The sequence below is a fragment of the Ambystoma mexicanum genome, chromosome 1q, assembly GCF_040938575.1.
Source record: "Ambystoma mexicanum isolate Mex_15411 chromosome 1q, UKY_AmexF1_1, whole genome shotgun sequence".
Classification (NCBI taxonomy): Eukaryota; Metazoa; Chordata; class Amphibia; order Caudata; family Ambystomatidae; genus Ambystoma; species Ambystoma mexicanum.
In genome coordinates this window covers 369,487,967-369,514,632 of record NC_090922.1, presented here as the reverse complement: position 1 = coordinate 369,514,632, position 26,666 = coordinate 369,487,967, and positions in this window count along the sequence as shown.

The following is a 26,666-nucleotide window of genomic DNA, read 5'->3' as shown; positions in this document are numbered from 1 at the left end:
ACTGGTGCTTACATTGTAAACTCATTGATGCCACTATTGTATGTGAATGTGCAATAAGAATGATCCACTCTTTTTGTGGGTGGTCAGTGGGAGTCAAACGCCCTCTCCCGGTTGCCATTTGACATTATCAAGGGGCAGACCAACCAGTGTGGGGATTGCTTAGGGTTTTCAGTGCCTATGTATTGTGATCCTTCAACATTGATGACAAATCATATATCATGCACGGTGCAGTGTAACTAGGTGCATTATTTAGAACTAAAGTCACGCTCGTTTAGACTTGATTCATTCTAAGACGTCATGTCCCAAACCATACACATGTGGCAGGATAAGGGGTACATACAGGGCATACAAGAAATAATTCATCTATTCACCATCCTCCAAAATGACTTGCATACTTCAAACCGGAAGTTGCAAAGGTAACAGTTTTGCCTTTAGCATAGGAGCTCAATTGGCTCAAAAGAGCAAGAGAAATGTTGCATTAAAGGAAGAAAGAACAAAGGTATTTTTTTGAATGTGTATCTGTTTTATGAGAATGAAATTGCCTCGCAAATAAGCATTGCACAAAGGGCACATTCTTACCTGAAGCGCTGGCGTTGCTGGTGCTTCACAGTCATAATATAATTGTTTATATATTGAAGCAGCTGCTGATTGGAGCAAGACAAGGTACACGTGCTCGCCACAAAGCAGCCTTTAAATACATTTTAAGCATTAACAGATATATAGAGATTTGTATTCCAGTGGTCATTGTGGTTTGGAATAATAGGGATGGGGGGTTAGTCTGTACTGTATTCTGATGGGATCCTTTCACGAAAATCAGGAATGACGTTCTGGGGTCTGCCAACACTCGCACTTGCGTGCTGTTGGTTCCCCTGAATTCAGTTTTCATCTCGCTCAGGAGTGTACAAGTAAAGAGTAAACCAAGGCAAAATCACCTTTACCCTTCACTTTTACTCCTCACTTTGAGAGAAATAAATACTGTCTTCAAATTATGCATTGTAGGCTGTGTTTCATATTGGATTACAATGGAATCTGCCTACTATTGAGCAGGTGCAATTACAAGGCTCATGACATTGGATTCCATCTGTTGTATCCATGCATGAAAATCTCAAGCAGGAATAAAACTGTGTGCTCTTTCAAGACAGAGGAGGAAAGCAAAGGGGAGATGTACAGTTTGTGTTGCTGCCCTCCTAATCCTTAAACGAGCAGGAACATTGGGCACTAGTTTAAATGGAGGCATACAAGCAATATGCCTTGTGTTTATGCCTCCACCTAATGCTAAATTGATCCCCTAAGATTCTGTGTCTCTCTCCTCGAAAACGAGCTGGTTCTTGGGGAAATAATGAAGCCAGTCACTGTGGTTATATCCTTCATTTCAGACAGTAGAGACCTCCAGGGAATGGGAGATAGGAGTTTGACTTAGAGAAAGTGGTTGGCAGAATAGGATGGTGGGAAAAGAAGAGTGTAGGTAAATATAGTAGGATGGGTTGAGCAATGGGAGATAGAGTCTGACAAGAAGGAGGACTAACACAAGGATAGATTTAAAAAATAGAAGAAGGTATTTGGATGTGATACATTTTTGACATGAGGGCAGAAGGATCAAGGATCATGAGGATTGGTATCTCCCATTGCAGTGGCGATTCCCCTTAGATATGGTTTGACTACAATGTTGCCCAATGTAAAGTGTGTGTACAAATCAATCTGCCAGGAAACAGTGGTGTTTCATATATTGGTCAAGTCAGGATGCAGTTATTACTATCCAATGGAAATAATGAGGTTATAATGAACAGGAAATCCGTATTGTAGAAGAAATTCATAAGTCAGCAGTGTTTCATTTCCAGCATTTATCTATGCCAAAAACTCCTCTGTGTTCAGCCAATCCACATGATTTGCAAAACTCCCCAATAATCTTACTGTATTGTTTTGTAGACATGGACAATTAACAGTGAGATGCTCTAAGGTTGAGACTCTTCCTTCCTTGAGCAAAAATTACAGAATTTAGAAATTGCCATTTCTTTAGAACGTGATGATACAATTGCATTAGTGTACAGAAAATGCAATCTTAATTGTAAGAACTGACCATGACAGAAAGGGCTAGGAAACCTGGAAAGGTATCTTGGGAGATACATGACCAAAAAAATTGAGGATCCCAAAATAATGAATGTCTTAAGTGCATACTTTCAAGACAGACAAATCATATACAAAAACACATATTTGCTTTTCATACACTTTCTGTATTCCTATGGGTCCCTCATACCTCGGATTAAATAACCCACATTTTAAATCACATTTTCCGTTTTATATACAAATACTTTAGTCACAATATTTTATTAAAGAAATGTAAAACATTATTTTCTCTATCATAAAGCACATTTAATCTATTGCTCAGAACAATGGGAGGTACATAGCAACCTTCAGTATTCAAATCAGATGTCGATCACTAGAAACTCTACAAAACTCACTCATGTGTTAGATGTTTCAACGTTGTCGACCTTCGTAGTTTTACATTCTGTGTTATAAATCACCCATACATCAAAAACATATTGTACCATCAGCATTATAAAACCACACCATTATGTGCATTGTGTGACTTATTTGACTGCCATGTGAATTCACAGTAATTTAAAAACACTCAAAATGTCTCTACAAAATGTTGCTGACTCTTCATAGGGGCCGTTATGCAACACAACACAGAGAATAGTTGTAATTAATGTCTTCTGTGTGGAACACATTATTTTTAAAAATCAATTGTCAAAAAGAGTAAGGAAATACCTTATAATTAGGTCCAGAGGAGTTTCAACTAACCTCTTCCTCTTTATTCCAAATCACAAATCCCAATCTGAACAAATTACAGATTGAGCAGTATTAGTGCCATTAAACAACCTCCACAATATAGCAAAAAACAGCTCAAACAATGCTGCAATAGCACCGAAATTGTCGACCTCCCACGTACTTTTCAGAACTCAGTTTGTAGTCAAATTCATTATGCAACAATTCAAATGCAGACCACTTTCTCATTCCTTGCAATGGATGAACACAAATGTCAGTTTGGTTCCGAAATGAATTCTAAAACACTCAGAATCTTTTCTAAGTATATGAATAAGTCACAAATCTTTTCCACTTTTCAAACTATGCCGTCACATTCCAGATTCCTGTTAAAGTGTCTAATTGAAAATCAAATAAACAGGGTTTTCTCTGATGCTTGTCCAACCATCCTTTTGGCAGCTCCTATATGTTGTGGTCTACCTATAACGAAGACCACTTGTGTCTCAAATGTTTGCTCTTCATATTTAATGTCATGGTCCCAAACTTCAGGCAGCAATAATTATGTGTGTTACCTGATGCTTTACTATGGACGTTATCACTGTGTTTAGCCGTGTCGCCGGCTGTCTGTCGACACCATGATTTTCGTGTACTGTATAAAAAACCTGCATCTGGTAACTGCTGAAACACTTGACCCATTACTCTATTCTTCAGTTAAACTGGGCGCCATATTGGAAGAATTTGTTTCTACACTCGTAATGTTTCATGAGGAAACTTCTATGTCATATTGGGTTTCACTAAACTCCTTTGTTTAAACTAACAATATAGAGTTACAAAGTAATGAAACCATGATGATTGCATTTAATAACACAATACACTATTTAAATGTATAAACAGACACTCCTAAGAACTATATTCTAAGTTCACACTTTTTTTTTAGCCTAGATCAGAGCAATTGGGAGGAGACCGGGAGAACGACAAGAGGCATTCGACATCAGTGATCAACTTATCCCATTACATGTTATCTAATGATGAAGAAAGGGCATTGAACAAGGGCCTTGGGTTTGTAGTTACTAAAAAATATAACCCGTATCAATTTCAAATTGAATTACAACAGCTGTTGCAAAATATTTGGCTGATGGAATACTTTGCAAATAACAGCTCTGATGGAGCACAACATTGCACGGGCCCAGGTACTCTCTTGACCTTCACACCTCCATGAAGTTATTTTTCACAATAATCTATAGTGTTTGACAGAAAGACTTTAGGAGTGGATTGAGAGATTAGAACAGACACATTCTAAATATTTTCAGAATTTGTCACAAAAAGAAATTGTTTTGCTGAATAACCTTAAAGCTAATGAAGAAATTGTCATACGCAGGGCCGATAAGTGTGGTGCAATTGTAGTGCTAGATTTGGAGAAGTACATATATGAATGTGAAAGACAGTGATCAGATGAACAAAGTTATGAGAAACTAGCTGAAGACCTGAAGGATCGACTTCTAGCTGTCATTCGGAAATAAGGTATTAAAAGCGGTGGATAGAGGCTGAAATAGCCTGAAGAGGGAATAATTTGAGTAAACAGTATCAACCTTTTGCATCCTTAACAAAGTCCAAAAAATTCTCACTGACCCCCCAGTGTGTCCCTTAGTATCCAAAATAAATGTGGTCCTCGAGCCCTTGTCAAAATGTGTAGATAATTATTTGAGACCCTTTTTCTTGTTGAAATTAGGTCATATGTCTGAGACACAATGGGCATAATTAATCAGATTGAAGAACTTTATTTTGCATTACACAACATTTGTTGTTAGGGTACTAGACATTATCTCATTCCATACATTATCTCACTGCATACCAACATGCCTTAGAGGGCAACCCTTGACGTAATTAAAGGAACTTTATGGGCCAGAACAGACTGAGATCCTGTAACACATTCCTTCATTTTATGATGCACAGAAGTAGCCCTTATAGAAAATGATTTGTAATTTCAAGAAAATTATTTTAAACCAGTTGCAAGTACTGCAATGGGTGCCACAATGGCCAGAAATGTAGCAAAACCTTTTGTTGATGCATTCAATAAGAAATATATCTATGATACTATGAAACCCTTCGGAGAGAAACGCTTAATCTGGAGGATGTTCATAGATGATATCTTGATAATCTGGAAAGGGACAAAAGAACAAGCATTAGCCTATATCTCTTGGATTAATGAACACAGCCAGTTCTTGCAGTTCACACCCAATATGATATGAGTCCTAATGAGATCAATTTCTTAGACCTAACCATTTTTCACAATGAATGCAAACTTACGGTCCAACTTTACCATAAAAGTAATGACAGAAATGTTTTATTACATTTTACTAGCCACCATCTTAGTCTGCCAATTCCTTAGATTGAAGTGAAATGGCAGCACCAGGGAAATATTTAATATAGATGCTACTGTATTGAGTCAGAAACTACGAAACAGCGGATACCGTAACAGGGTGATTAAAATGTCATCCAAATGAGCAGACAGCAACAATAGGGTAGGCCTTCTGCAACCCAGATTGAGAACAGCAGATGCAGATTGATTGGTTTGTGTTCAGACCTTTATGAATCTATCTTATAAAGTTAAGAATAACTTGCTGCAGAATTGTAAAGATCTGGTTATGCGGAATGCATTGGCACCCGCATGATTCGATAACTGTGTATTATCAAGCTATGCGGTATTACATGGGTAAAAGGACAGACTCTCCATGTGGCGAATACGGAGTTTGCACCCTCACTAAGAGATCTATGGAGATTGATACTGGATTTATTACCACTTCGATAAAGATAACCTTTACCAACTGCAAATCCCAAAATGTGAACTCTATGATCCTTTCCCCTTGTGGCAAGAGATATACAGGCAACATGTTCAGGAAGGTGAAAACATGAATCATGGAACACAGGAACAGCCCAAAAAATAATATAGAAGAAGCTGCAATGGTGAGACATTTAATGTCCATGAACTATAGAATTCATGTGTTCCACTAGGCTGTAATCCAACAAATTCAACAATTTGGGAAAGGAAATGTGGACAGAACATTGTTGAAAAAAGAACAGCCTCTAATCTTCCTTACTGGCAGTTGGTTGAATGGCTTAAATGCGGGAGTTGAATGGCACAAAGTGACTGAAAATTGATTAAATAATTTCCACATGCTCTTTTTAAATGAGGAATAATTGGACAGAGTCAGTCTAAATTGATACGCTGGGATCCAATACCTTTAGACCACTTCACACTTTGGAGGGTTAAAAAATATACTCATCTTGAATTAGATACAAGTTCACCACTTGCAGGATTCTGAAGTCTGGGTTCTTAAATATAGAAATTCAAAAATCACTGTAGAAAGATGAATTCATTGTTGATGAGGTAAAATGTGTATTAGCTTACTAGAACATGGCTCATGAGATCAGATTTGGTGCAACATACTATTTGAAGATGATTAATACAGGAGTGTAAATGTGACTTTTGTTCAGTTCACTGGTTAAAAAACAGAATAAGTGTGATCAACTTAGAAAAGAGTTTTAAGGAGCATCTGTTTATACATTTAAATAATGTATTGTGTTATGTAATGAAAAAATGGTTTAATTATATTTTAACTCGATATTGTTAGTTTAAACAAAGGAATTTTGTGAAAGCCAACATGGAATTGATGTTTCCTCATAAACATTCTGAGTGTAAAAACGAATCCCTCCAATATGGTGCCCAGTCTAAGCGAAGAATAGAGTAACGAGTCGAGAGTTTCAGCAGTTACCAGATACAGGTTTTTTAAACAGTACGAGATAATAATGACAGAGAGCCGGCGACATGACTAAATGCAGTAATCATGTCCCTACTAAAGAATCAGATAACGCATATAACTATAGCTGCCCGAAGATTAGGAGCATGAAAGGAAATATAAAGAGCAAACAATTGAGACAAAAGTGTTTTTCCTTATAGATAGTGCACAGCATGTACAAGTTGCCAAAAGATGTGTTGGACTTGCTTAAGCAAAAAACCTGTTTCTCTGATTTTCAGTGAGATGCTTTCACAAGAACCTGGAACTTGAGAGCATAGTTTGGAAAGTGGCAAGCATTTGTGGCTTATTCATGTACTTAGAATATATTCAGAGTTATTTAGAACAAATTTCAGATCTAAACAGACATTTGTGTTCATCCATTGCTAGGATTGAGAAAACAATCACATTATTAATATGTTTTGTTAGGTCTGCCCCTTAACCCTGCCACAGACTTCCTCCTTCCATGACCCTATTAGTAACCAATTGGTTATCCCGGTTTCACACTTCTTTGTCCCTTTTCCCTGTTAACCCTGCCAGCCTCTTGCTTGTTCCAGTGCCCCATTACCCCTGCCTCACTCCTTTTTGTCTCAATACCCTGTTAGTAATCTGATGCATTCCTCACCTTCCTCTCATTCTTACATGTACCTCATTACCCCATCTCACTCTTCCCTGTCCCAGTAACCAATACCCTGCCTCACTCTTCCTAATCCCAGTACTCGAGTATTAATTGAGTGCATTGCCCTACTTCACACTTTCTTGTCCCAGTATCCCATTAGAAATCTTTTGCATTACCTCTGCCTCCCTCTTCCTTGACCCAAAATCCCATTAGTAATCCCCATTAGAAATCTGTCGCATTACCCCCACCTTCCTGTCCTTGTTCTGGTACACTATTAGTAATCCATTGCATTACCCCAGCCTCACTCTTCCTCGTCCCATTACCCCATTAGTAACCTGCTGCATTATCCACCTCACTGTTTCTCAACCAAGTACATAATTAGTAATACATTTAATTACCCCAACCTCCTTCTTCCTGGCGCCTCTGCCCATTTACCAATCAATCACATTAATCCGGCCTACCGCATGCTTGTCCCATTACCCAACCTCATTTTCCCCATCACAGTCCCATAAATACATCCTTATCACAGTCTCTCATGTGCTTCCTAATCACAGTCCCTCATGTGCATCCTTGCCACTGTCCATCTTACTTTTACGTATCCCCCTTCCTTTTCAAATGTCCTCCTCCATGTTCTCATCTGGTGGCAAAGAGCGGAATGGGGCAAGGTCAAAGGCCATGCCCCCAAGCAAAGTAGCAACTGACTAAAGCCATAGGGCATGTCCTGTGGCCCATAGAGCCGCTGTCAATAAGAACAATGGTATTATTTCAGGTGTACAAAACATATCATAACAAAACTCCTGAAATTCTGTGAAAAAAATTTTAGTTAAGAAACTGTTAAATCAAGTCCACGCAACAAAATGCCTGAAATTCAGCAGGTGTTGGAAGTTATGCCAACTTAACTCTGAGCCACCCAGTTGCGTAGCCCATGAGCTCACTGATGACATCACTGGTGTCATTTATGGCATTGTCTATAACCCCACTGGAAACCAGAGCACACTGATCGAATCACACGTTGCATCACTTATGAGATCACTGCAATGTAATTGTCAATATGAAAAACTCATGTCCTTTAATTCAAGACATTTGAGAAACATTCTACAGCCAGACATGTACTATATACTCCCAAAGAAGAAGTGTGAACTTTCAGTATGTCAAGCCTTTCAATTATTACCTCAAGGTCCAGGAAAACTGCAGTTCCTATACAAGTAGAACGGTTTCAAGTGTAAGCACACAACTGCATCATCTTCCACCATCATAACAACCTATTGCACCACAAACATGCAATTATAATTCTAATTCCCCAAGATTGAATTTTAACTGTCATTTTACCAAAGCATTACATTGTGCATTCTACATGGCTCTGTACTCTTTAGAGGAAATGTTAGTTAGTTTTGATGTACGAAACAATAATTGTTGGTGTATTGTCTGTCACTTCTATGTTACATTTCTCCTGTGGAATACTGCAAAGTTGTGGATACACAATGCACATCCTTTTATTTTATCACCAAGCTTAGAGTTTGTTTAGTCTTTTTAACATGTGACTGTTTCCATACAGACACCTTTTGACATATTCTAAAAGCAGAAGTTACATTTCTAATTGTTTCAGTTTGCATCTTTAAAAGATATGTGCTTGTCTATTACTATCTGACTTAGGACAGTTAGAATCCGGTGGCCTAAAAGTGACATCAATTTGAAGTATAAGGAGGTGGATGTGAAACTGAGACAAAAAGGCACATTCGTTTCTATACTTATATTGTTTAAGTGTGTAGTGGTATGTGTATATAAATATAACATTTCCCCCACTCTCGGTTGTAATTTGTGCTACCAATGATGTTTCAGAGCCTTGACTCATAACATCACACATCAAAAACACAGTAAATTACAATTGTATTAGGCACAGATATCAACACACAATTGGATGCATTTATTTATGTATTTATGTATTTATGTATTTATTTATTTATTAGATTGTTAGGCGCTTAAACTGGAAATAAATTTGGTTTCAAAGCCCCACAGATCAGCATGGATGGGACATGGGGTAGCAGTACAATTAAATACAAATAAAAAAATACAGAGGGCGAAGGGATGGCTGAACCCCCTACAACTTGGGAGTATTCAGAACATGCAAGTGCAGGAAGGAAGAGGGCCGTAGGGTATGTTCTGAAGTTTATATGCTCGAGGTTGAGCCACAGATGAAGTGCAGGTTATAGTAAGTGCTATGCGCCAGGAGCCGCGCTGTGTGAAAACTGCTAATCTCCAGTGCAGAAGGTGAGCCGAGGCAAGTGCTGAAGGAAGATAGATGCTGGGGAGATTGTTGTGAATGGTCAGGGACCCAGAAGATGCATAAGCGTCCAAGACACCAATCACAGCAAATGTGTGATTAGCAGGGGAAGGAGGAAGGAAAGGGGGAGGAAAAAAGGAGAGTCTTCAGGTGTTTTCAGAACTTCAGAAGGTCTGCTCAAGACGCAGTGGGAAGAGGGGCTGTTCCAGGGGAGGGAACCAGCTGAGGAAAGCAATCGGCCTCCTGCTCTCTGTTTAGCGAAACACTTTACACATAGCGTGCTGGTAAAAGAGGAGCATAGAGGTCTAGAAGCAGGGTATTTGGTAAGAGACAGTTGCAGATAGAGTGGTCCCTGGCCCCAGACAGCCTTGCAAATGATGCAGAAGGATTTGAATTTTATCCGTGCAGCAACCAGGAGCCATGGAGGCTTTTTAGAGCAGGAGAGATGTGGTCCCTGTGCTTAAGGCCAAGAATAAATCTCACTGCTCTATTCTGGATTAGCTGAAGAGGACGCAGAGTGGAAGAAGTTATATTTAGGAGGAGGCTGTTGCAATAGTCAAACCTAGAGAGAAGCAGGGCTCGGGAAACATTGAGTTTCTGGGAAAAAGTGAGAAATGGGAGAGTTCCTTTGTGAAGCAAGAGCTGGAAGTCAGACTTTTTGGCAATGTCCTATGCATGAGGGAAGAAGGATGAAGAGGAGTCAAAGATGACTCCACGGTTTCAGGCTTCAGAAGAAGGAGTAGGGATAGAGCCAGAGAGAAGGGAAGAAGGAGGAAGCAGGGGTCCCAATTAGAAGGATCTCAGTTTTGCTGGCATTAAGGCAGTGTTCATTGGAAGAACACCAAGACTGCATGTAAGACAGGCAGTCAGGGATGAAGGAAGGTGCGAGAGAGTCAGCAGGAAGTCTGAAAAAGAGGCAAGTGTCATCTGCATAACACTGGAAGTTGAGGGACAAGGAGAAGGTGAGGCATGCCAGTTGTCCAAGGCAGATGTTAAAGAGCCACAGAGAGAGACTAGATCCCTGGGGGACACCACAGATGGAGAAGGAAGTAGGAGAGGAGAAGGTGCTCAGGATGACATGGGAGGAATGGTTAGTTATGAAAGAAGCCAGCCATTCCAGTGCCCATTCCAAGATATCAAGGGTATCATGGAGGCTTTGTATGAGGGTGGAATTTTTGACAGTGTCAAAGGCAGAGGAGAGATCAAGTAGAATGAGTGCAGCTGGGGAGCTGGAGTCTGGAGATGCGAGCAGTTCTCCATCGGTGTTCAGAAGAGCAGTTTCTGTGCCTCTGGATGCTCGGAATCCAGATTGATGATCATGAATACCACCAACAAGGTCAGTGTGCAAGTTAAGTTGGGGCAAGGCCAGCTTCTCCAGCAGTTTCCCCTGGAAGGGGGTGATTGAAATATGGCGGCAGTTGGATGGACAGGAAGGGTCTGTTGAAGGCTTTTTCAATAGTGGGTGCACAATGGAGTGATTGAGGGAGGACGGGAAAGAGCCACTGGAGAAAGATTGGTTGCAGAGTGCGGTGGCAAGAGAGCCAATGTTGTCCTTGAAAGAACTGGACGAGCAGGAGGGAACCTGTTTGGAAGAAGCCTTCATAGAGCGGACAAATCTGATAACTTCTACAGGTGTGACAGGGGTAAAGGAGGAGAAGGTGGCCAAGGGAGGCAAGGGGGTATGAGATGGGTTAGGTGGGTGAGTAACAAGGGTGTTCAGGATGTCCTGAGTTTTTAGTGTCAAAGTGATTGGCCAGTGCATTGCTGAGGGCCTGGGAAGGAAGAGGGGAGGAAGAGACTGCAGAAGGGTCAGCTAGCTCCCAGTAGATATTGAAAAGTTTAGCCATGTTATTGGATGCACCAGATACCCATGACTGAATGTGGGTCCTTATCTTGACATGGTTGGTGATTCTGTATTGTCTTTGGTACAGGTGGCAGGCCAGTTTGTCAGAGGGTGAACCTGAGTTTTGACACTTCAGTTCTGCTGCTCTGCACTTACGTTTCAAGGCTGCAAGTTCAGAGTCCTACCAGGTGTGATGTTTAGAGGAAGGTTTCAGGTGGATCCTCGTGGATCCTCGTGACTGGGGCGCGGATGTCAAGGGTATTGTGAAGAACACTGAGAGCAGAGCCAGAGGTGGAGTCTGAGTTAGGGGGAAAAGGAGAATCAAGGTAGAGGCAAAGGCAGTGGCTGACACTCATTTAATCGGGCGAATATTTGAGTACAAGGTTGGCATGGCTTTTGTGGGTGCGGTAGGAGGGCCAAGGGGACCCAGGTGGGAGGAGAGAAGAGCATGGTCTGACCAGGAGAGAGGGGTAACCAGAGGGGGAGTGAGCGAGAGGTTGGAATGGATGATGGCATTCAGGATGTGTCCAGCCAAGTGGGTGGGACCAGAAGGGAGGATGGAAAGGTAGAGAGAGGCACATAAGTCAGTGAAAAGAGTGGATGCTGAGGCAGAGACGTCCAATTGGATGTTGAAGGCACCCAAGAGGAGGAGGTAGGAGGTGGTTGAAAGTAAGGAGCAGCAGAAATCAGCCCATTCAGAGAGGAACAGGGCGGTAGCACCTGGAGGCCGATAGATGGTAGCAATGGTCAGAGTGGAGGAGGGAGAGATGACCAACTTGCAAACCAGGTTCTCGAAGGAAGTGTAGAATTGGGTGGGTACGGTGGAAGAAGGAACCCACTCAGGAAAGATTAAGGTTCCCTCACCACCAGCACAGAGAGGTTGAGGCTTGGAAATGATCTTGAAGCCGACAGGGAGGAGGGAGTCAAAAGCAGTGACAGAGCTGTCATTGAACCAAGCCTCGCTGTGAGCGAGAAAGTCGAGGTCAGTGTCTTCAAGAAGGAGGCAGATGTCAGCAGAGTGTTTGTTGGCAGAGTGGGTGTTAAGAGGTGCCAGGTGGAGGTGTTCTCTGCCTTTGAGGAGGTGTAAAGGGGCATGGTCAGTGGAGGAGGGACAGTGAGAGTGGGGAGTGGAGATGGAGCAAGAGTAAGAAAGTTGATGAGTGAAGGCAAGATCTGGTCAAAAAGTAGAAGGTTGGGTTGAGGACCCTGGACCAGAATAGTGCCAGTGTGGTAGACATTAACGATGCAGCATGAGGATAAGCAGCCAGCCAAGAGGACTTCCCAGTTGGTCCCACCCTTAATGGGAGAGGAAGTGAAAGGGGAGAGAGCAGAGATAAGATGAGGAGTTCAAAGAGCCAGAGAGGGGACAGACAAGAGAATATCTTTGAAGAACTCTCTAAAGGTTGCACTGACGTGGGTGACTGCAACGGGAAGGCCAGAGTTTGCATGCAAGATGTATTTATTGTTTTTTTTTATTCCAGACTTCATGAGAGAGGGGAATATGAGAAAGAATAGCAATTAGAGAAGATAGAGATGGTGAGTGCAATTAGGATGACAGAGGCAAGTTGAAGGAGAGGGGTGACTGCGCTGCATAGTTCTGACCTAATCTCACATGTGGGCTAGCAGTAGCAAGGCACAATGCTAATTTCTATTTTTGATTTTCAAATGAAAGGCCACACAGCAATGAAGTTAGAATGCAGGATGTCAATATGCACAGCTAATTTTGATTTTCAAATTAAAGGCAACAAGGCAAAGAAGTTAGAATGCAGGATTTCCATACACACAGGTAAAAGTGAAGTTGTGCACAGGAAACCCCAAGGAGGAAAGAAAGTGGAAGAGGTTGAACAAGCTGAGATATAAATAGAAATAGATTGGGGTGCTAGAGGGAGAGGAAAATAAATAGTTCACCCATCACTCACTGCAAGCTCAAATGTGTGTAGAGGTGCTGAGGCAAAGTTAATTGGAGAGCAGGATGGATCCAGAAGGCTGCAACATGGTCTGCGGTTGGGGTGGGGATCGTGCACAGGTCCTCCCAGCCCTCTAGGGCCAGGACAGGCACAGAAAGGGCCCTTGGGTGAGGTCCATTGGTGTTGGGCCAGCTTCGCCTGCCGGTCTGCTGTTGGCTGGATAGTAAGGGCAAACAACCGATTTGGCTGCCTGGTGCTGCGCCCTGGTAGACAAAGGGCTGCACGCTATCATGGCAGCCATCTTTACGCGTTGAGGAGCCCAATTCGGGCAAATATGATTTTACATGAAAGTGAATGAAACTGCGGCCAAAAACAAAGTGCATGCCAGCAAATGTATATTAAATTAGAAACGCTTTGCAGAGATGGGAATGCAATATTTTAGGAAGTTGTCGAGTGGGACAGCCTGCTATAAATGCACAGTGTGCAAGTTCCAGTTCACTGGTGCATCAAGGGGGTGGGGGAGGAGGGGTTGCAGATGAGAGGGCTCCATCTTCCTGGGTCCTGGATAACAAAATCAGTCAATAGGGTTAATACACAGTAGTATAGATGACTCCGTTTCTGTAAAATAGACTTTAATTAGAAAACCTAAAAAGATTGCAAATGTTAATTAGAGCAAATTGACATAAAGCAACACGGTATTTTCAAAACATCCATTCCTTCATCAGTGCCCATTCAATAGTAGGGACAATAAGAGTGTTCTACTTGACCATGCCCCACCCAAAAAATTGGCTAAAACATAATTTTATAGCCGGTGAGATAGCACAGCGAGTAGAGCGCTCGCTTTGACATTTGTGCAAAGCCTGCTGACGCAGATTTGAATCCCGGCGGGGCCAAACTCAGCCCTTCATCCTTCCGAGGTTGATAAATGAGCACCACACCCCATGGGTAATAATAAGAAGCACTCAATTGCCTAAGGGTTTGTACCGCTATATAAATGCTAAATAATAATAATAATTATTATTATTATAAGTCGTTCTCACCTCCGAGTATGTCTGTAGAAAGTGAGAGCTGGTTTACAGTGTCTAAAATCACTTTCTCTTAAAATCTGGAGAAGCCATACTTTCCTAATGTCTGAATAGATGGGACAACAACTAACAAAATGCTCCAATGTTTTTTTTTTTTTTTGCCCACAGACACAGCGCAAGTTAACCCATCAAGTGCATTGTATTTGTATCTCGCTGACACTGCCAACAGCGGTAAGAGATTAAACTTTGCCTGTGCTGTAACTCTGTCACAAAAGACTGGTAGTGGGGGCACCCACCATTGGATAAAGGGGAAGATATAGCCTAACGTGGGATCTGTTGGCCATTTCAACCTCCTTAATTTGGAGCAACATAATGCATAATCTGTAACTTCAAACTAAATTTGGGTATCTTGACCAGCGGGTTGGTATTCACAAAGCAACTCCCAGACCCATCTTATACTGAAGGGATCTCATAAAAGCAAGCAAACCCATTGTACTCCAACATGTAGGTAACTAGAGTCTTAGGGCCTCATTACACGGATGGCGGGGCGGTAATTCCCCCTTCCACCATTGCCCTTCCCCATTCCATTTTTTCCCCATAGGGCTCAATGGGAATGGGGAAGGCGCTAATTACGGTACCACAAATTGCGGTACCGTAATTAGCTCCCTGGGTCCCTTTGCGGGTTGGTTTTTAACACCTGCAAAAAGCAGGCGTTAAATCCCCTAACCTGCAAAGGGACCTCGTAGTAAGGCGGTAAGGATTTACTGGTACCGGTATTTTACCGGTACCGGTAAATCCTTACCGCCATCCGTGTAATGAGGCCCTTAGTCATGTTCTCCCCAATGTCTGACCATAAAGTATGCCAGAATAGGAGTGATCTAGAACGCATAAAATCTGCTAAATATATTGAAAGCTTCTCCAAAAGGGTCTGGGACTGAGGTAGACTGGGGGGCTGAAAGAAACCTGGAAAAAAATGTATTTCTACTTTCTGCAGAGGGTCCAGGTTCCTGTATCCCGAGAATTTGGATCTATAGTTGACTAGTTTTAGAAAACCCAAAGATGCCTGTGATATCTGCCTGATTTTTGCTGCTTTTTTAAAGATATGATTGTCCCAAGTTAGCCTATTGTGAAATCTAAGTCATCTGTGTAGTTCACGACTGGCATTCCCCTACTCCCCTATCCTGTCTTCAGCATTTTTGGCGTATAATTTAATGTATACAATAAGCACTAGAGGCCCCAGCACACATTCCGGTTTCACCCCTTTTGCAACCTCAATATCTTTACTCAGTTGACCTCCAGTCCCAGAGCAAACTTGTACCCTCAAATCAGTGTGGCTGCCCACTATCATTGATAACAGAGGTTTTGGCAAATCCACGTTAGATGAGGTCGGCCAGAGACAATTCCTGTCTACTTGGAGACCACGTTTCCATGACAGCCACGTAGATAAGAGAGCAAAACGTGTTCACATATTTAGCTAAAACCGGGTACTGATAGAGTCCTCAAACATGGTGCCTGTTCTGGGCCTAAAAGAGTGTCTGATAGACTGTCAATTTCCTGTACCAACTCCTCCAGTCTCCTTTGCAAAATACCTTGCAAAGAGCGTAGAAGAGCCATCCAGCAAGGTCACCGGGCTGTAAGCAGATGATTCAGATTTGCACCTTTCTTATATATACGCGAACAATAAACCCAGATTTCCAACTGGAAGGTTGAGCGTTTATTGAACTCAGTGTGTTAAAAGCCTGAACTAGGACTGGCACCCACAAGTCAGGATGAGAGAGAGAAATATTATTAGCTACCCCGTCAAACACTGGTGATTTGAAAGCCTTTTGTCTGGAGGTCCTATAGACATCACCTCCAAAATGATAGGGAATAGTCGGTCCCACTCAGAAATGGCATAGATATGTGGATCAGCTTTACCACAATCCTTAACTTTATCATGATCCTGAATGTGGTCCATCCAAGTCTTCTTGAAAATGTGGGTCTCAGACACATTACTTACAACCAGGTTCAACTCATTTAATTAAATTCCAGGCCGGTATATTCCAAAAATCTTGACTACCCCTTTTCCCCACTGTCTCACAGAGTTCAACCCATTTCTCAGTCAATGGGCCTCATTACGACTCTGGTGCTCCCGGATTGAAGGGGGCTGGTACAGCACCGGCGCCCTTCATTCCGGGAGCGCTGATTACAAGCTTCCCATTGCAGTACCCGGATCGCATGCGTGCTTTCCGGGTCCCACGAGGGGAAGAGGGAGGCAATAACAGGCCAGATGTAATTTGCCCGTTATTACCTCCCTCCCCATTCCCATTGAGCCCTATGGGGGCTCAAATGGGAATGGGGAAGGGTTCCTGCATGGAGGACTTACCGGGTCCTCCTATCTCGGAGTAACACGGTAAGTCCCCATTGCAGGAACCCGGTAATGGAGCCCGGAATGGTGGCAGCCATGGCGCTAATAGCGCCATGGCTACCGCCGTTCTCGTAATAAGGCCTGATATCTCTACCCTCCTGGTGGCAAGTTAATTTTTTAAGTCTCTTGCATGGTTCTGCACGGTTCTAATAACTGATGTCTGACCGGAGGCTCCTTAGGGCCTCCATTAGTACTTTGCTTTTGAATTTGCATTGTTTTGGTAGCCAAGATGTCACTCTATTACTAAAGGTACTTCTCTGGGAATTGAAAGTCTGAACATCTTTTGGAAGGTCCTAATTATTTGGAAGAGGACAACTTCTATCTCATCTGGCTTGGCATGCACAGTTAAGCGGGTCAGTATCTTCTGTTTTTGCCAGTAATGACAAATGATGCCATCACTGATGTAATCACTGATGTCAATGATGATGACAAAAGTATTCCTAACGTGTTGTCACATGTGATTGTGTAAGAGATTTCATTTGTGATGTCATTAGTGTGCTTAGTTTCCAGATATGTTAACGATCATAACATAAATGATCCCAGTGTTTACCTGGTCTCAAAGAAAAAAGGTTTGTTTATAGGATTATATGTACAATATCTTTAAGTGTCTGCATGGACCTGCCCCCCTCACCTCTTATCACATCAGGAATATTCAAAGGTATACGCTAGCCAGACACTTGCCCTCAGTACAACATAACCTTTTGGTCATCCATAAATTAAGGAGAGATAAGGTCTTCAGTATTAGGGCCTACCATATGGAATGCACTGCCAAGTTGCATACCTTACAGCCTATGTTTTCTTATCAGAAACACCTACAACTCCACCTCTTCTGCTAAGATTTATTACACCCTTCTGTGCCCTTTACTAGTGCTTCAATTGTGTTTGTCACCTGCACCCAGACTCAGCTTTCCTGTGCCATGCACAATATAAATACCTCAAATAAAATCAAAATATATGAATTTCATAAGTGTGTTCAGTAGTGCTCGTATTTATATTGCTGTCAAATGTGGACATTTCATTCCAAGAAAGCATATAAAGTGCACTCTGGAATTTCACCTGGAATTTGACTTGGCTAACAATGTTACACATTTTAGCAAAAAGCTGATTGACACCCCATGAAGATACCTTGAATAGCAGTATATTAGTCTGAATAATGGACAGGTCATTGCATGTTAAGAGATTCATGACATGTACAATGGAAATAAACATCAGTATATGGCTGATGTTTGTTCCCTCATCCTGCATGCAAAATCCAAACGTTAAAAACAAATGATAAAGTATTTGCTTCTAAATGAACAGAATGTGTCACAGTTTTCACTGACATATAGCTAAACATGTATATGATCGTGTTTTGTGTATTCATGATTTCACAATTTCTCCTTTTGAGGAAAATATTCATTTTGTATCATTAATTGAATATTCTTCCAGCATTTTGAAAAAAACTGGTTCTCTGTGACCTACATAATCCACACATATGAAGGTGTTTATGACAATGTGAGAAACACTCAAAATATGTTATGGGAGAACCTAGCTACTTAAGCACAAACAACAATTAATGATGTCACAATAGGGGGATTCCCAAAAGTGGGGAGGGGAACTAAGTTGTGAAATCCTAATTAATGTGGAAGTTGACTTTGCAAATAGTCATTAGAAGCATTATATCAGTTACCTAGGGTGTCCATTGGAACTGCAATAAATCAGCCTGCATTTTGATGTGGGTTGGGTGAAGTGACTAAGTAAAAAACTAAACAGGAAAATGTGGGTAACAGTGTATTCATGAACGCAGAAAACTAAGATAATTTGGCAGGACAAATTAAACATGGCAATCTTCTGACACAGACTGAGGCATATCTGGAAAGAGGCATAATACCTCCAGGAAGACGGAAGGGGGATTAAGCCAACAATATCCTATTGCCTACATCGAGGCCTGAGAAGGTGGACACAATTGGTAGCTCAAGTTTGCCAGGCCCTTGCCAAGTTTCATCTAAGACCAATGGGGGTGCCAGGGTGTCTTAAAAGATACATCAGTTGCACTGAACCTCTAATCAATTCTCCACTAAAAACATTGAGGAAAGGTAAATGAACCAACGCCCGGTTTGTGTGTTTAAATGTTATATATGTTATCATTTGAGTATATTGCATGTGGGGGTTATACCCCTGTTGGAAAGAATCATCAGCTGAGTGTGAGTTATTTTTATCAACAGACCACACAGATTAACAATTAGTGACAAGATCCTTGTCCTGTGAACATATTAATTTGAGTGAAACGGTTGAAATGTGCTTCTCTTTTCCTAGTGTTTTGAGTGCTGGGGTGGGATTGTTGAAGGGAGTAGGATCCTAGGAATCTGTGGTTTAATGGATTCACCTTTTTTTTGTTTTCATTTTTCCTTGCAATAAAATAAATATAATTGTGAATGCAACCTTTCAATTGCCTCTGATTTAAAACATTTCCCAATTGTTCCTTTGAACTAAATGCCATTTTCAAGCCCAACTTGAAATATTTCTCTATTCTCAGAAGCACTATCGAAAATGAATGTGCATTTGATTCCAAGGTATACCCTCCGCTATCAAACAGTGAGTTCTTATTGCATTGTTTTTTTAATGTACATTTCACTTAAATACTATTCTTGTCAGTAAAATGAGTAAAATATACATATATCATTTAAAATAGTGATTTATGTACGCTGATCAATGTTTGAATGGCCATTAATATGAGATATCATTTCTGTCTTTAATGGCTTATTCATTTTGGTAGATGAAATTAGGCATGCTACATAGTCATTCTATAGCCTTATAGACTGAATGAGCAGTGATTATCACTAGATAATAACCCACAACCCAGTTAGGCCTGAGGCGAAGCCGAGGACCATACGTTGGAGAAGGGTCATTATCCTAAGCCATAATGACCCCTCCTGAGGTCTAAAAGGCCATTAGCACATTGTTGAAGTAGGAATACATGTTTTGGAGTTTCGTGGTGATGTAAACAATGTTATTTTAGGAGTCAGAAATGTAAATAGACAACTGAGCTAGTAAATCCAATTGGTTTTATTTTGTAGTATTTAAATAACATAGCTGTCTTCATATGTTAAGCATTTTTCACATGAGAATGCATTAGCTATCATGTAAAAGTAAATAGTTTCACTATAAGACTGTCCTGTGTTTTAACCTTCTCTTCCATGTGTTAAATGACATGTTGCAGCAAGAAAAACTCCTTGCATGGAGTAAGTTCGCTTGTTGGAAAACATGATGTCTTGAAATGTCATTGTTGCTTCCCTGTCTGCTCCTGAAGACAGAATGTTCAGTTATTGAGTGTTCTCTAAACATTCCGATTGGCAGAAAGGAGGTCAATAACGATCAGTGTCTGCATTTACTTGTAGCATTACTGGTGACTTACCAAGTATTGTGAGGTGGGTATCATCTGCATATTCAGTCAGCCAGTCAATACATTTATTCAGATAAATCAATCCACCAAGCTAGCACATCGTACATACAAAACACCATCATCAAATGATTAAATACCAATATTAAAATAAACCTTTAGTTAAACAAAATGGACAAATACAGATATAAAAACCATTGCGTGCTGAAACCAGGTGTTTAATCAGGGTACCATTGTAGCTTCCTTTCTTAGAAACAATGATATTTTTCAAATAAGTCAACAAAGCCCAGGCACATAAGGAGAATCCACAAGAAAGGAGAAACAATAAGGCAGGAGGACATTGACTAAAATGAAAGTGCTTAAGCACATGCAGGATAGCTGTAGGTCTAATAGCCTTACATCCTGAACAAAACAAAACCACATGCAGAAGACCATCTATGGCATCTCCACTCAAAGGACAGACCAAAATATCTGAAAAGCCCTTCCATCGAGCAGTAATATTCCTTAAAAATAAATAATTAAATCGAGCACGAGTGATCAACCAGAGGTCCGTTTTTTTGTGACTCATTGTAAGGTAGGGCTGGATAGAATCTACCCGACGAATGATCACATGCTGTCAATTAGACATGCCACACATCTCTTTACACTCGCGCCTCTCCCTAACTGCCAGAGCAAACAATCACTTGGAAAGCTTTTATTGCACATATGGCAGCAGAGTATTCGGTGGAAATGGTACACGTGCATTGATTGCATCAGAAACTTGCTTAGAGAGAAATTCAGGGGATTTTATGCCAGTCATCCCCGGCCAGTAAGGATTTAATATTGAAAAGTGGTAAACCTGCTCGTGCATTTGACCACAGTCGCAGCCAAAAAAGAAAGGGATCAAGCATCCAATGATCCTCTAAAAAACCCAGTACTACTTCACGGTGTACTGCAAAATTGGGGGCTGTCCCGGGAAGTCCCAGTAAACGGATAAAACATGTATTTTCCAGGATCTGTAAGTCAACCATCATCATATAGCCCCCAAATTGGTGCTCCAAACAGAACCACAGCCTTTCTCTGGATTAGTAGACTTTTATAATCATATCCAATTTTGTCCATGACACATGGCCATGAAACATGCAAGCCTTCCTAAATACTGGCTCATCTAAGGTTGTTGCATGCATAGATGAGCTTGGCTGTTTATCACAGCATACAAACAAATACCCAGGTAGTCAAATTCCTTGAACATGAGAATTGCCACTTAGTTACAAAGCATTGGATTGATTTTCACTGTTTTTCCCCCTAGCACACACCATCACTACTGATGTTAAACTTTTAATCTTCAGTTCAAAGTATTCATGAATGTGGTATAAACATAAATCAACTTTTGGAGTGCATTTGGGGTCTGGCAAACAGGACTGTCATCGGAATGTCATCGGCGTAGGACAAAATCAGAAAGGCCCTGCCACCCACTCCACCAGGGCATCATACAGTCCAATAATTTATAAATTGAAAAGGACAGGAGCTAAAACGCAGCTCTTGTGGGCTCCCAAGTTGACATCAAAATAATCATTGCACTGTCCCTTGGTTCCGCATCGCACACAAGCCGGATTTCCACTGTGAATAGCTTGGAACACAACTAAAATTCCAGTTGCACAATTAAACTTGTTCACTATATCGAAGGCCATACTCAGATCAATGAATGCAAGATAAATGGCTTCACCTTTAAAACAAATGGAGTAAGTCTCCATGAGGTACATAGATTTACAAATAGTCCATATTGGTGTCAATTACCCCATCTTACAAGCAAGAGAAGCTTTTATCAATATGGCAAAACCACCAAAACAGCTTCCCCTGTTGCGCGTACTGTTTTTACTTGCCACTATAGCATAAGACACATATCCAGCAAGGAGGGGTGCCTCCAAAGCAAGTGTTTCTTGAAGGAAAATCACTTCATAATTCCTTAACAAATTCAATATGTCTGGGTTAGAAAAAGTTCCCTTAACTCCTGCTATATTCCATGATAGAAAGCAGGCAACTGAAGACATGTCCCTCTGGTGTATCAAACCTTGCTCTACTCCAGAGTGAGGTTTGTTTCCCAACCCTCCAAATCCAGAATTATTGGAAAAGAGGGTGAGGGATCAGCCTGTGAATCATAGATAATGCTTTATAGCGAGTTGATACTGGAACCACCTCACCTGCAACTTCAGTCATAGTTTACCTCTCAATCATGGAACGTATCCTAGGTTTCAAAATGGGACAAGTGTTTTGAGCCATTAAAACCATTGCAATAGTGCTCTTACCCCTAGGTGATGTCCTGTTTGGTGCAGAGGGCTCTGTGCCTGAAAAGTTGGACCCCCTGCACATAGGGTAAAAAAGCTAGGGGGACAAACGTATTATACAGGTCCCTGGATAATTCAGAATTTGTCAAATAATTAGGGAGGGATCAGTCGACAAAAGAGACCTTTATGAAGTCTCCCATAACCAATTTCTCAGTAGGAGAACCTCAACCCCACTCTTCTGATCATAAGAATTTCACAAGGGTTAATATTTGGTGCAATCAAAGTAGTATTATGGCTAGCCTTGGTAATCAAGGAGGCTGTTGATTCAATACTCCCTTTCGGTAACCCAGGAACACCCGGAATAACCCCCACCATCAGAGCTGCCACCAGCGTCAAATTTAAAACCTCACTCGCAAAGCCCACCATTCCCCCAAAAAGTGGGGAGGACAATACATTTGGCTTTGCCCTCTAGGGCGTATGAGCCACCTGCTGGTAAATATCAGTCTCTACATGGATTGTCTTAGCAGCAATTGCCAAGGTGCCAGTAGTGCTGTCTGATGGCCCTATAGGCACGCTAGCTGCACCAAAATTGGGGCACTCCCCCGTATATCCTTTGAACTCTTGGCAGATAACTCATCAAGACTTTCCTTCATCTCTCTAATTGAGTCATCCATTTTTGCTAAAGTATTCAAAAAACCCTTTTTAAAAGGTTATAGAAAGTCAAAAATGTACCCAAGACTCTTGTCCCAGGCCACCTCTCCTCTTGAGGAGCAGGTCCACCTCATTGCGCCAATGGTGCCTGAGCCTGAATATTCTCCTGTAGCCGGATTCTCCTCTGTGCTACCTAACAAACTAATCCTTGATTACATTATAAAATGTTAAGGGGATCCAATATTGAAAGGCTCATGAAACCTAGAAGCCTGGTTAAAAGCTCAAAATATGAAGCCCCAACACTAAAGGAGCAATAAAAGCGATAATTGGGTGCAGTACTATATACACCCAATATACAAAAGGTATCAGCAAAGGATTCAATAAAATGAGCTATACAAATTGTGCAAAATGCAAATGCGCAGTAAAATGTGCAAAGACTCTTGTTCCAGGCCACCTCTCCTCTTGAGGAGCAGGTCCAGCTAATTGCGCCAATGGTGCCTGATCCTGAATATTGTCCTGTAGCCGGATTCTCCTCTGTGCTACCTAACAAACTAATCCTTGATTGCATTATAACATTTTAAGGGGATCCAATATTGAAAGGCTCATGAAACCTAGAAGCCGGGTTAAAAGCTCAAAATATGAAGCCCCAACACCAAAGGAGCAATAAAAGCGATAATTGGGTGCAGTACTATATACACCCAATATACAAAAGGTATCAGCAAAGGATTCAATAAAATGAGCTATACAAATTGTGCAAAATGCAAATATGCAGTAAAATGTGCAAAGTAAGCAAGATGTAAGCAAAATGTATGCAAAGTGTGCAAAGGTATTAGAAAGTGATGAACAAATCAAATCACAAGTCAACTGCATACCACCGGGCACTATAACAATATTGCTTGTAGTATTAACTATACAAAAGAAAACAATTGCATCTTAGCAAATACAGATGCAACTTTAAGAAGTGGAAGGAGTGGAACAGGCCACACCATGTCAGCTTTTGGGGGTCAATCAGAGTGTGGCTCATCCCCTACCACTCCAATGTCTCAAAAATTCCTATGTCCAAAACAATTCAGAGACCTTGAGGATGCAGATTAGCAAAAGAGAAGACAACTGAGCAGAATACAACACAATTCCAAATCCATCTGCTTTCAATGGTCTGCAGCCCCAGGGTCTAGGACCACAGTCCTCTATCAGCCGCAGAACACACTATTGCATGGAGCTCCTCCTTGCCACCTATTGCCACCAGGTTCCACAAAGGCAGAGCAAAAGAGGAGCCAACAAAACGACTTATCTCTGTGTACTGCAGAAGGAGCAAGCTCATTAAAAGGGCATCAAGATGGCAGATGGCAAACGACAAGCCGGATACGAACCCGAGAACTGCCAAGACCGGCAAAACCAGCACAACAGCAGTAATGGGTTACCTCGCTTCCCGCTCTGCTGTGCTCAGCTCAACGTATGAATATGAGGGCATTGAGCTGTAGTCCACCCCTCCTCCACACATCTCACAGCTCGTGATTCCCTGTTAAAAGCAGCAATATAGCAGGAACAGACAGCCTCGCCCTGCTCCGCTCCACTCCACTCATGGAACGAATATGAGGGCGTTGAGCTGGAGTCCGCCCCCTCCTCCACAAAGCTGGCAGCTATCAGCTCCCAGCAAAATAAAAGCAGCAATGAAGCAGAAACAGCCTGTGTTGTGTTCAGTTCTGCTCCGCTCCAGTCAATGAATGAACATGAGGGCATTGAGCTGGAGTCATCCCACTCCTCCAAACACTGACATATTCTAAAGAATATTTTGTGTGTCTTGTCCCAGATAGTGGTATTAGATTGCTGTTTTGGGTAATCATTATTCTCATCTATTCAAAAACTATCATAAATAGATTGTTTGACTCCTGGTTGGGGTTGGTTGTTAAATTATCATAGAGGGGAGTGAGCCAATCAATCATTAATATGCTGACAAACAACATAAGTGATTCTATCAAAGTTGCCATTTCTTATCCAGAACTGTTCCAATACTACTTTTGTGAACTCAGTGTCCTGCAAAATCCGTTCAGTTATAAATAGCCTTTATAAATCCAGCTACAGGTAAGAACCTGTATGTTATCAGAAGGTTTCATGAGCCTAGTTTATGGGCTAGAAAAGATCTTATTAGGAATCCAAGTGGATTCCTCGAAGGATTTCACTCAAGTATATATTTCAGAAGGTTTATTTATAAAATGTTGGACAGCTCAAAACAAGTCATAATGGCAAGATGTCTTCTGAATTTGAAATAGTTCTACAAAAGTCTCTTTCCATTGTCACCATGATATACCTCCTAGGTCCCCTGCACAGAGTAACCACTTTGAAGGAGTGTAATACATCACCAATATATCCAAGACACATCTTCAAGAAGGGGTGGGTGGGGGGTGCCCGAGAGGATGCATAGTTGCCTCATTGGAATCTTATCTGCTTCTGCGTCCAGAACCTATCATGTGCCTGCCCCACCTGGCTCCCCAGCCCAACCAATAATCTCCTGTGTCTATATGCTTTGGGAACATCTCTTCTTTATCAATGGAGCTGGCTGCCATCTTATTTCCTCAACATCCTTCCATATGCTTGTTCCCCCTTCCACCTCTCCCTGGATGAGGTTTGTGGTAAGGACTTGCAGCTGTGTGAGACTCTGTGCCATAATCAATAATTGGAATAGCTTCCAGGGCATTGCACAACCAGGTGGATTGACTTTTCTATACCTGCTTCTATCCCAATGAAGACAGAACCTCTAAATGTCCGGTCAACCATCTTGGAACTGCAAGAATTGTGCATGCCTAGTGTAATGCTAAAATCCAGCAGGACAGCGACAGGATCGAGATTGGCTAGATAGAGGGAATTCCTATTGTGACTCATAAAAAACGGCAGAGTTGAAGCGTCATTATAACTATGGGAAACCCGATTTTCTGAATATGGCAGCAAGAGATCCGGTTCCAAGGATATACGAGTGAGATTCCAAGAGGAATAGTTCCCTATGGAGTTCAGGAGCTGGAAAAATACATTGCCTTACATGATATATATATACTGCACCACGGAAGCACCAGCAAGCACTGTTTACTGGCGGTAGACTCTCACTACTTTGTTGAAGCTGTTTGAGCCCGTATGAGCCCTCTTCGTATGCTGCGGCAAGCCCGCGATCTGCACTGTGAGCAGGAGGAAGTCTTTGGCTGTAACACACGAGCTGCCTGGAGTAAGCGTCCTTTGATCCTGCCCCTGAGTGTCCCCGCCCGATCCCTACATCTACCCATAGTGTAGTGCACCAGCGCGCACACCACGGAGCACCAGCAAGCACTGTTTACTGGCGGTAGACTCTCACTACTTTGTTGAAGCTGTTTGAGCCTGTATGAGCCCTCCTCGTATGCTGCGGCAAGCCCGCGATCTGCACTGTGAGCAGGAGGAAGTCTTTGGCTGTAACACACGAGCTGCCTTGAGGTGATTGCTCGCTGTTTCTCTTTTTTCTCACGGACTCTATAGCACCACAGACTTTAACATCACGGACTCTTATGTACTGTCTTGATGTGTACTATGAACTACTTTAGCTTCGTCTAAATCACTGTTTCTCTATCCACAGTAAGCGTCATTTGATCCTGTCCCTGAGTGTCCCCACCCGATCCCTACATCTACCCATAGTGCAGCACACCAGCGCGCGCACCACAGAAGCACCAGCAAGCACTGTTTACTGTTAACTGTGAACAGTGCACGGTGCGAG